The sequence below is a fragment of the Drosophila tropicalis genome, unplaced genomic scaffold (assembly GCF_018151085.1).
Source record: "Drosophila tropicalis isolate 14030-0801.00 unplaced genomic scaffold, ASM1815108v1 contig_275, whole genome shotgun sequence".
In the NCBI taxonomy this organism is placed as follows: Eukaryota; Metazoa; Arthropoda; class Insecta; order Diptera; family Drosophilidae; genus Drosophila; species Drosophila tropicalis.
The window spans coordinates 317447-330384 of record NW_027172727.1 but is presented as its reverse complement, the minus strand read 5'-3'; positions in this window follow the sequence as shown (position 1 = coordinate 330384).

The following is a 12938-nucleotide window of genomic DNA, read 5'->3' as shown; positions in this document are numbered from 1 at the left end:
GATTTATATATATATGTGCGGATAAGTGGGCAAAATAATGGCCGGAGGGAATTATATGTATCTTTATTTATATATATGGACGGTTGTATAATTAGACGAAGGAAGGAAATCGGAAATACTGTGATTTGAAATTGGCGCACTTGAGCCGCCTATCGATATCACGACTCGACTCACGTGTCACCACTACTCCGAAAACAGCTGTCGGCCGCTGCTTATATATTTGGTTTTGGTTTTGTTGTTTTATTATGTTAATAAAAAATATTTTTTTTGTGGTTGTGCGGAGGAAAAAGAACAAAACGAACGTTTTTTTACACACTGCAAGTGTTGTGCGCGAAAACAAAACCAAATACCCGATCAGTGCATATGGACGAATGCTTTGATATATGTATGTACATACATGCTTAAGTACGCAGGTAGGTGTGTAGATTATATGCACACGCGTTGTTCACACAAAATGTAAGTAATTTGTCAATTAGTTGGATGTTGGGTTCCTTTCCCCTTCCTTTTTTTGTAAAATCATTGTGCGACACCGAAACGGATTATGTGTTGTGGATATGTACTTATGTGCGGGCATCAATGTATGACTATGTAAGTATGTATGTACATACACATGTAAGCAAGTGCACCGGTTTTCAAATACGCGCGTGGGGAAATTAATTTCGAAACCAATTCGAACGCAAAAGAAATCGCGGTGCATACGTTAATTGCTATTAACAATTTTGTTGGGTTTTTTGTGTTGTGGTAAATGTGCGAATGAATTATGTGTATATGGATATGTACATATGCGCGTACATCAACAGATGGCGATGTATGTATGTAAGTGGATACGCGCGTGAGGAGATTAATTTTTGCAATTGAACCAATTTGGACAGACAAGAATTCGCGATGCATACGTGAATTGCAATTTAAATTTTTGTTTGTGTGTGGTAAATGTGCGAACGAATTATATGTATGTATATGGAAGTTAACACCATACAGCAGCATTAGCGGCTGCAGTAGCATCAGCCGTAGCGGCAGCAGCAGCAGCGCCATCGGCAGCAGCAAAAGGGGCAGAACGGGCCAGGAGGCCGAAGACAAAGGTGGCTGCGGGAAGAACACCCGAAAGAGATCAATAGAGCAAATAAACGATTATAACGTGAGACCGAACTAAAGGCTTGATGATTGGGTGGTGTGCGTGCCGTTGGGGGACGGAAATCAAATCCTTGCTGCAGCAAGGTGACCTCCTCAAATAAGAGGAAGTTAACTGGCGCCCGAGCAGGGACCGTCTTCCATCGCGTCTTTTGATAATAAATTATTTTTTTTTTTTTTTCCCCGCCATAAGTGCCTTGAGCGAATGTGTTCCCAAAATAAGAATAGTAAATAAAGTATAAAAAAAAAAAACATATAAAAAAACATATAAAAAAAACATATAAAAAACAAAAAAATCTAAGTTTTGTTTCTTGTGAATGCCCGCCGAAAAAAAAAAAAGTGGATGGTTACACAACAAATATTTTGGAATCGCTGTCAAGAATTTGTCCATCCAATGAGATGATGTAACATTTCGCCGAATCTCAGCAAATACAATTTTTTCAGTTTTTCTACGTGTGCCGAATAGTTCAATAATTCTAGTTAATCTGCGACCGCCGCGACGCTTCTAAATTCCTATGAAATAAAAGCAGCGCGAAGCAATTGCTTCAATTGCTCTGCGCGTGCCAAACTTCCTTGGAACCCTGACAAGCGCAACATTTCTTGTCACTCAGCGACAGCCGCTACGCACCTAAAATCCCTATGAAATAAAAGCAGCGCGAAGCAATTGTTTCAATTGCTCTGCGCGTGTCAAACTTCCATGGAATCCTGACAAGCGCAACATTTCTTGTCGCTCAGCGACCGCCGTTACTTACCTAAAATTCCTATGAAATAAAAACAGCGCAGATCGAATACTTCAATTATTCTGCGTGTGAGTGTAGCAAACGCAACAATTCTAGTTAATCTGCGATCGTCGCGAGGCAGTTTAAATTCCTGTGAAATAAACGCAGATCAGCCCTTGATTTGATGTACAATTTTCGTTTCAAGATCACTCTCCCTAAATCTGTCAAACAGACAAGTCGTGGTTTATTTTTTATATCAAGGATTTTTATGCCAAGGATAAATAAATTCTCTGACAAATCCACAAGTTAATTTTTGTTTTGTGTAACCGGGGTTCAAAACCCTGTCGGTGAATGGCATAGGTAAGAAATTCATAAAATAATCAGAAAATTTTTTTTTGTTTTGTGTTGCCAAGTGGATGTGAAGTGTTGGTTTCAAAAAAATAAAAATAAAGTTTTAATTTTTTGTGTCCGGGGTTCAAATCTCCATCAGTGCATGATATAAAAAATAAAGAATATCCGCTGAAAATTAAAAGTTGTTGGAACTCAAAGAGTTAATTTGAAAGTGAAATTTTACATTCTCATTGGCGGCATAAACGATTAAAAATTTAAAAAAAAGGGAATAACATTCGTTCAGCAATTAATGGGCTCTCGTGAACGTGGCGCTTGGCGGTCACCTACAAAAATATTAATGAGTGTCAAATCCACCGCGAGTGGCAAGTTTATGAAAAATAGAATAAAATATAAATGCGCAGGTATTGGCCACCAGTGGTGCTTCCCACCGAAGGTATCCTCCCGAATGAGGATGTGGAGTCACCTCCACCTAAGTAGGTCCTTGTTTGGACTAAAAGGGATAATGGAGATCTCCCTGAACCGACATAGGGGGGCATCACGATAGACAGCCTTGCGACAATTAAAAAACGAAAATATTCAAAAATTGAAAACAAAAAGCAAATAAAATTGTGAATTAACAAAATAAAAAAAAAAAAAACCAATATAAAAAAGAAAAAAAAAAACAAATTTATGAGGAATTAAATACATCTAACGACAAAATTTGTACATACAAACACTTATTCCATTTTTTCATCTTTTCACATAGCACTATCGTTCTTTGGAGAATTTGGAGTCTTTGAAAAACGGAAGAACTACAAACTACACTGTTATAATTGGAGAAAGAAGAAATACTTACAACACTAACATACGATAATTAAATAACGCGTGAGTGAAGAAGTTGCCTCTTAGAAATTGTACTTCGAATTTATTTTCGCGCGAATAAAACCCACACATACCCAATTAAGGATAGTTTTGATTCACAATAAAGAAAGTTTGAAAACAAAATTTAATGAATAAAACAAAAAATCATACCCAATTTCATTCCAGAAAAAATGAAATTACATTATTGAAATAAACTGAACAAATTTATTATTTTTATATTTTTTTAAAAAAAATCGATAAACTGGAAAAAATGTATTATTTTATTAAAATCGAAAAATAAGTTGGAGAACAGAAAAAAGTGCAAACAATGGAAGAAATCAAACAGTCAATTACATGTTTGGTAGAACAAGTGGCAGTGTTGACCGAGGAGCTAAAAAAGCAAAAGGAGAAAGTAACAATCTTAGAAGATAGGCGTGGGGAAACTGTGGTCGAAGTGGTTAGCCCACCCACTCGCGCAATAAACGAATATGACCTTATGCAGATAGCAACCCTCCCCGACTGCGTAAAGGAGATGGAAATATTTTCAGGCGAAGCCTGTATGTTTACCGCGTGGATACGAAGAGCAGATATAATCATCCAGGAGTATCAGGTAGTCAGGGACAAGCCTATGTATAGGGCAGGAAAATAGAAAAGTGACAGTTCGTACTAAGTCGGGTAAACTCATTCACAAGGCACACCTTAAATCTAAACGTAAGCATTCATAATTCTCACATTTGGCTTTTCTACTATTAATTTTTCGTTGTTGCTGTTTTTCTACGTTTTTCTTTGGGTATGTCGCGATTAAAAAATTATTCGAAATCACTATCTTTTATCAAAATAATTAATAATTGGCACTCTTCACAAACCTGGTAAATAATAATAAACAATACCTTTTAAGAATACTAACCTAACATTATAAGTAATATTTAATGTGTCCACCAACAATGATGCCCACTCTACTGCTGTCTTCTACAGCTCATTTCTTCAGCTCCTGTTATCCCAAAGCTAGCTCGAACCGCTGACCTGCGCCATACCAACTTTACAATTGAAGATGCAACACAAAAAGCTGCTCTGATTGCAGATAGCCATGCTGAGAAGACATTAAATGGACTTGGCAAAACGTAAACCGTTATCCTATTTTGCCAACGTAGAACCTATCGATTGGGCATTCCTGGAAAACATTACGGGTATCACCTACACACCGAGGCTGCAACGTGTAGATCCGCGGGACGCAGATCTTTAGAGGGGGAGGAGTTAACACCATACAGCAGCATTAGCGGCTGCAGTAGCATCAGCCGCAGCGGCATCAGCAGCAGCATCAGCAGCAGCAGCAGAAGCGCCAGCATCAGCTGCAGCAGCAGCAGCACCATCGGCAGCAGCAAAAGGGGCAGAACGGGCCAGGAGGCCGAAAACAAAGGTGGCTGCGGGAAGAACACCCGAAAGAGATCAATAGAGCAAATAAACGATTATAACGTGAGACCGAACTAAAGGCTTGATGATTTGGTGGTGTGCGTGCCGTTGGGGGGACGTAAATCAAATCCTTGCTGCAGCAAGGTGACCTCCTCAAATAAGAGGAAGTTAACTGGCGCCCGAGCAGGGACCGTCTTCCATCGCGTCTTTTGATAATAAATTATTTTTTTTTTTTTTTTCCCCGCCATAAGTGCCTTGAGCGAATGTGTTCCCAAAATAAGAATAGTAAATAAAGTATAAAAAAAAAAAAACATATAAAAAAAACATATAAAAAAAACATATAAAAAACAAAAAAATCTAAGTTTTGTTTCTTGTGAATGCCCGCCGAAAAAAAAAAAGTGGATGGTTACACAACAAACATTTTGGAATCGCTGTCAAGAATTTGTCCATCCAATGAGATGATGTAACATTTCGCCGAATCTCAGCAAATACAATTTTTTCAGTTTTTCTACGTGTGCCGAATAGTTCAATAATTCTAGTTAATCTGCGACCGCCGCGACGCTTCTAAATTCCTATGAAATAAAAGCAGCGCGAAGCAATTGCTTCAATTGCTCTGCGCGTGCCAAACTTCCTTGGAACCCTGACAAGCGCAACATTTCTTGTCACTCAGCAACAGCCGCTACGCACCTAAAATCCCTATGAAATAAAAGCAGCGCGAAGCAATTGTTTCAATTGCTCTGCGCGTGCCAAACTTCCTTGGAATCCTGACAAGCGCAACATTTCTTGTCGCTCAGCGACCGCCGTTACTTACCTAAAATTCCTATGAAATAAAAACAGCGCAGATCAAATACTTCAATTATTCTGCGTGTGAGTGTAGCAAACGCAACAATTCTAGTTAATCTGCGATCGTCGCGAAGCAGTTTAAATTCCTGTGAAATAAACGCAGATCAGCCCTTGATTTGATGTACAATTTTCGTTTCAAGATCACTCTCCCTAAATCTGTCAAACAGACAAGTCGTGGTTTATTTTTTATATCAAGGATTTTTATGCCAAGGATAAATAAATTCTCTGACAAATCCACAAGTTAATTTTTGTTTTGTGTAACCGGGGTTCAAAACCCTGTCGGTGAATGGCATAGGTAAGAAATTCATAAAATAATCAGAAAAATTTTTTTTTGTTTTGTGTTGCCAAGTGGATGTGAAGTGTTGGTTTCAAAAAAATAAAAATAAAGTTTTAATTTTTTGTGTCCGGGGTTCAAATCTCCATCAGTGCATGATATAAAAAATAAAGAATATCCGCTGAAAATTAAAAGTTGTTGGAACTCAAAGAGTTAATTTGAAAGTGAAATTTTACATTCTCATTGGCGGCATAAACGAATAAAAATTATAAAAAAAAAGGGAATAACATTCGTTCAGCAATTAATGGGCTCTCGTGAACGTGGCGCTTGGCGGTCACCTACAAAAATATTAATGAGTGTCAAATCCACCGCGATTGGCAAGTTTATGAAAAATAGAATAAAATATAAATGCGCAGGTATTGGCCACCAGTGGTGCTTCCCACCGAAGGTATCCTCCCGAATGAGGATGTGGAGTCACCTCCACCTAAGTAGGTCCTTGTTTGGACTAAAAGGGATAATGGAGATCTCCCTGAACCGACATAGGGGGGCATCACGATAGACAGCCTTGCGACAATTAAAAAACGAAAATATTCAAAAATTGAAAACAAAAAGCAAATAAAATTGTGAATTAACAAAGTAAAAAAAAAAAAACAATATAATAAAGAAACAAAAAAACAAATTTACATCTAACGACAAAATTTGTACATACAAACACTTATTCCATTTTTTTCATCTTTTCACATAGCACCATCGTTCTTTGGAGAATTTGGAGTCTTTGAAAAACGGAAGAACTACAAACTACACTGTTATAATTGGAGAAAGAAGAAATACTTACAACACTAACATACGATAATTAAATAACGCGTGAGTGAAGAAGTTGCCTCTTAGAAATTGTACTTCGAATTTATTTTCGCGCGAATAAAACCCACACATACCCAATTAAGGATAGTTTTGATTCACAATAAAGAAAGTTTGAAAACAAAATTTAATGAATAAAACAAAAAATCATACCCAATTTCATTCCAGAAAAAATGAAATTACATTATTGAAATAAACTGAACAAATTTATTATTTTTATATTTTTTTAAAAAAAATCGATAAACTGGAAAAAATGTATTATTTTATTAAAATCGAAAAATAAGTTGGAGAACAGAAAAAAGTGCAAACAATGGAAGAAATCAAACAGTCAATTACATGTTTGGTAGAACAAGTGGCAGTGTTGACCGAGGAGCTAAAAAAGCAAAAGGAGAAAGTAACAATCTTAGAAGATAGGCGTGGGGAAACTGTGGTCGAAGTGGTTAGCCCACCCACTCGCGCAATAAACGAATATGACCTTATGCAGATAGCAACCCTCCCCGACTGCGTAAAGGAGATGGAAATATTTTCAGGCGAAGCCTGTATGTTTAATGCGTGGATACGAAGAGCAGATATAATCATCCAGGAGTATCAGGTAGTCAGGGACAAGCCTATGTATAGGGCAGGAAAATAGAAAAGTGACAGTTCGTACTAAGTCGGGTAAACTCATTCACAAGGCACACCTTAAATCTAAACGTAAGCATTCATAATTCTCACATTTGGCTTTTCTACTATTAATTTTTCGTTGTTGCTGTTTTTCCACGTTTTTCTTTGGGTATGTCGCGATTAAAAAATTATTCGAAATCTTTATCTTTTATCAAAATAATTAATAATTGGCACTCTTCACAAACCTGGTAAATAATAATAAACAATACCATTTAAGAATACTAACCTAACATTATAAGTAATATTTAATGTCTCCACCAACAATGATGCCCACTCTACTGCTGTCTTCTACAGCTCATTTCTTCAGCTCCTGTTATCCCAAAGCTAGCTCGAACCGCTGACCTGCGCCATACCAACTTAACAATTGAAGATGCAACACAAAAAGCTGCTCTGATTGCAGATAGCCATGCTGAGAAGACATTAAATGGACTTGGCAAAACGTAAACCGTTATCCTATTTTGCCAACGTAGAACCTATCGATTGGGCATTCCTGGAAAACATTACGGGTATCACCTACACACCGAGGCTGCAACGTGTAGATCCGCGGGACGCAGATCTTTAGAGGGGGAGGAGTTAACACCATACAGCAGCATTAGCGGCTGCAGTAGCATCAGCCGCAGCGGCATCAGCAGCAGCATCAGCAGCAGCAGCAAAAGGGGCAGAATGGGCCAGGAGGCCGAAAACAAAGGTGGCTGCGGGAAGAACACCCGAAAGAGATCAATAGAGCAAATAAACGATTATAACGTGAGACCGAACTAAAGGCTTGATGATTGGGTGGTGTGCGTGCCGTTGGGGGACGGAAATCAAATCCTTGCTGCAGCAAGGTGACCTCCTCAAATAAGAGGAAGTTAACTTGGATATGTACATATGCGCGTACATCAACAGATGAAGATGTATGTATGTAAGTAGATACGCGCGTGAGGAAACTAGTTTGGCATGGAAATAATTCGAACACATATGAAATCGCGGTGAACATAAAAAATGGGTAATCGTGCAATGGAAAACGAAAACGTTGGACAAACACGCCAAGGATTAGGAACTATCATGTAACTTTGGAACAGGTCAGGTATGTACTGTGAGGAACATTATATAGACAAGAATAATGTCCCACACAACAAACAAGCTACAACAAACAAGCTACAAAGCCACAACAAACAAGATGCAACAAACAGCCAGATACAAACGCAGCCAAGACACAAACTAAATACACTATATAAGACCAAGCACAGAATTGGTTGTATAAGAATAGAATTGGCGGTATAAGAGTGAAATCGGCTGTAAATGTACAAATAAAACAAGGCCGGTCAAACATGGCCGATCGAACCCCACGCAACCGCTGGCAATTTCGTACAAGCGGGAAGATGCGTGGGAAACATAATACGATAAGTTCGGTCGTATAAGAGCCAATGAAAGAGGCCGGTCAAACATGGCCGATCGAACCCCACGCAACCGCTGGCGATTTCGTACAAGCGGGAAGATGCGTGGGAAGCATAATGAAAAACCCAATATACGCGCACATGCGATGGGCAACCAAGTCCAACATGGCTCGATCGAACCAATTCGAACCCATGATTTACGATCGAACATGACAGATCGAACCACACGCAACCGCTGGCGATTTCGTACAAGCGGGAAGATGCGTGGGAGGCATAATGAATATGAGTGGCTGTATAAGAGTAAATGAAACCGGGCTTGAGGGCATAATTGCATGCAAAAAGGGGGCATTGGCCTCATTAGATAAATTAAGAGCATGGAGAGGCAAATACAAATGCATGCATTAGCGTACATACACGCACGTCACACGTACACTATGCGTGAGTGACGGCAAGGGAGAGTACCGGTGGCCAATGGGTCGCGCTATGCCTACGTCACGCTCATGAGAGCGAAAGCAGTTAGATTGCGAGCACCAAAAGAATTTCGTGAGCGAGAGAAAACAAAAGTGAGGGCCAAGCAAGCCCGAAAGACGGGTGCGGGGGACGCTTGGTACCGAAACAAAACCAAGTGAGGGCTATGCTTGTGAATCGGGGAGTAGGGGGAAAGCATAGATGCGAGAAGCAACAATGGTTTGTGGATTTGTGAGAAGAATATGCAAGCCGAAGGGGGAGGGATGAGCCATGGGGGAAGCCCTCTATCCAATAGATACGAGATGCGTATGAAAGTGTATTTGCATGGGGAATTAAATAATGTAATATATTAAATTAATCAGGCTAATTATGTTTAAACGATAATTTAGTTATTACAATTAGTATATATGTATGTAAATAATAATATTGAGCAAATATGGGTGAAATTGGGTATGACGAGTGGATCAAAGGGAGCGACGGGCGACGGCAGCGCTGGCAGAGAAAGCAGAGAGAGTCAACGGGATACGAAGGGCGGCCAATAGAAAGGCGACGCCAATGCGTGAAAGTGATGGAAGCACGTAGATACAAGGGAGCTAGACAAGGACAAGGGAATAAATGGGCGCTCAGCCACAAAGAAAGTGGACATATGCGCAAAGGATTTACGGGACTTTCACCACGCATAGCAACAAGTGGAGGCGTGGGTGAAAGCAGAGGGCCGATGGAAATGTACCAGCTGTATAGCGGTACTACACCAATATATTCCTGAGGCCGTGGGATCTGCCTATATAAAGGCAACGCCCATCAAGCAAAGCATTAATCTAGAGTAAATTGGAAAGAAACCAAGCAATCTCCAGGAGTGTCCAAAGTCAGTGGTAGGCACGAGGATATATCCTACTGCCGAAATTCCAGGATCTATATATCCTGACGAATACCAATTTCTGAGGAACAGCCTGCTTCGTGATAATAGCTACGGGATTCGTCCCAAAGCCTTAAAGCAAAAGCATTCTCAACGAATTTAGCGAAAAGGGTGCAGAGGTGTGTAGTGCAAATCAAGCACACTATACAGATCGAGACGGTAACCAGCAACAGCTACAAAAGCAAGAGGAAGACAAGAAAGGCCGACGAGGGATTCGAAGTGACTCACCAACGCTGTCCAAGCCCAGAACTACCATCGAGAAACCGTCATATCCAACCGAGTCCACTAACGACTTGAATAAACATACAATTAAACATTAGCAAATAAAATCAAACGTATTTTAATTTCACCGGGGCACAAAATAAATTTGTTGTGCCGAACCTGGCCCAAGAGATATTGTAAATATCCCGAAGGACGAAAAAGGATCGTTACAGTACATACAATATATAAAAGTGTGTAGGTCGCTATGGAAAAGCGGGAAAACCTCACATTTTTATTAGTATGTAGGGGCAAAAGAGATGAATAATGAAATTTTGTACTTATCAGGAATTCCTCCGATGCAAGCTGGAGGAGCGGAAGGATATCCGGCTCGAAGGACCAATGTTCGTGGAGGAGCGGAAGAATCCAAATAAGCCGCAAGTGGTTGGCGGGTGCCAATGTCTTCAAGGGTCTGGTGTAGTAAGTAATTAAAACGCGCGGGGACTTCGTTTTAAACTAATCTATATTTATTGATATTATTTTACAATATGCCCCGACACACATGAGATGGATGCGGGTTGCAAAAATTACGATCGAAAAAAGGCAAAGGCAAATCACAAGAAAAGAACGGGTGTTCGGGTTGAAATCTCGTATTAGATTAAATGGCGATGCCCATCGGAAAAATCAAGTCACCCCTCCTGGTGTGACCGTAGATGCCGAGGATCAAGAAACCCTCCTCACTCCTCACTGCTCTTCGCCGCTCACTGCTGTTCACCCGGTGGCATCAACAGTGGTTATAATAGAAATGAGCTGGCTTGGCACGGCTTGAAAATTAGCGAAAAACACAAACTGGAACGTTTAGGAAAACCTGGATTACTACCAAACCACTCAAAGAACGGCTTTGAAACGCCTTGAAATAGATTAAAAACCCACAAATCGAGTTGGTACGGTTGGAAACTTGGAACGCTGCCAAAAAAACCCAAGGAACGTCTTGGAAAGCCTTGGAATTAAAATATAAATTCAAAGATACGACTTGGAACACTTTGGAATTCAAATACAACCCCAAAAATACGACTTGGATAGCATTAAAACAACTTTGGAATTCAAATATAACCTTAAAATTCCGACTTGGAATGCGTCGATCACTTTGGAATTCAAATCAAAAAACTAACAACTTCCTTCTCTGTCGGTTATCAGAATGTCAGAGGCCTTAATACTAAACTTACTAAACTCTTTGTAGACAGTCTGGCTTTTGATTTTGACCTAATTGCCTTAACTGAGACTTGGTTAAAACCTGACGATTTTGACGCCACAGTTCTACCCTCTAAATTCAATATTTTAAGACGTGATCGTACTGATCGTAGGGGTGGTGGAGTTCTTATTGCTGTAGATTCCGCCCTATCATCGGGTCTGATAACAATACCTGTCTCAAGTACTATCGAATTTATATGCGTTAAGGTATCTTTTACTCGTTTTTCTATTTTTGTTACCTGGTTAACATATTATACTTGAACTACTTTCTGACAGAGACGTATTAATTGTCCTTGGGGACTTTAACCTGCCCACTATGACTTGGTCAACAGTTAATGGTAGCAAAACGTTGCTGCCCTCTGGGTGTCATGATTTTATTGATGGTCTGCTTGAGCTTTCGTTGTCCCAGCTGAATTCGATTTCTAATATGTCTGGAAGATTTCTGGATCTGATTTTTACTTCTGATCCTAGCTTTTGTGAAGTGTCTAGAACTAGTCCAATGGTGTTACCAGAGGATAGTTATCATCCAACTTTAGAGTTATCTATTGAGTTTCCCAGCCGCGAGCCCATCTCCGAGTGTGATCCTATGGTACGCACCCGATGTTTTCGCACCCGATGTTTTTCATCGGATCTGTCTCGTTACTTGGTTGCTAAATCGAATTTTATTGTTTCTAGTTCTAAATGCTATAATAATTACTTACAACGTTGCAAGTTGCAATTCTCCGAAAATCCTAAAGAGTTCTACAGTTTCGTGAACTCAAAGCGAAATTCTATCTCCCTTCCATCGTTTGCAGTTTTTAATAATGATTCGGCCTCTTCTGATCAATCTATTTCTAATTTATTTGCTAACTTCTTCTCGACTACGTACATATCTACTAAGTACAACTCTAGTCAGATATATCCATATCCTATAACGAAATCCAACTGTATTCTCAATCCTATTATAACGCAAAGTTCGGTAGCTAAGGAACTAATGACGATTAAGCCGGTATACTCACCGGGCCCAGACGGTATTCCCGCTTGTGTCATGAGGTTCTGTGCGGAGTCATTGTGCTCGCCTTTACTTAAGCTTTTTGAGTTGTCCGTTACACTGTCCGAGTTTCCAACTATATGGAAGGATTCGTTTATTTTACCTCTTCACAAATGTGGCAATAAATCCGATGTCACTAATTACAGAGGAATTTCTAAATTGTCAGCGATACCTAAACTGTTTGAGAAAATTATGACATCTCAAATACAGCATTTATGTAAATCTATTTTTTCGCCATACCAGCATGGATTTGTCAAGAATAGGTCTACCACAACTAATCTTTTACAGTTTACATCTTTTGTAATCCAAGGTTTTAAGAAACAAAAGCAAACTGATGTTATATATACGGATTTCAGTAGGGCTTTCGATTCGGTAAACCATGCCTTACTATTACATAAGCTGAATGCTCTGCTTGCTTGGATTTCGCAATATCTAAGCAATAGGAGGCAGATGGTTCTTTTTAGGTCCTCTCTGTCTAAGATCATTTGTGTTGAATCAGGAGTCCCACAGGGCAGTCACCTTGGCCCATTGTTATTCACCATTTTTATTAATGATCTCCTCACCGTTCTTTTAAATTCCAGAGTTCTTACCTTGCAAGCTGACCTGAATGCTT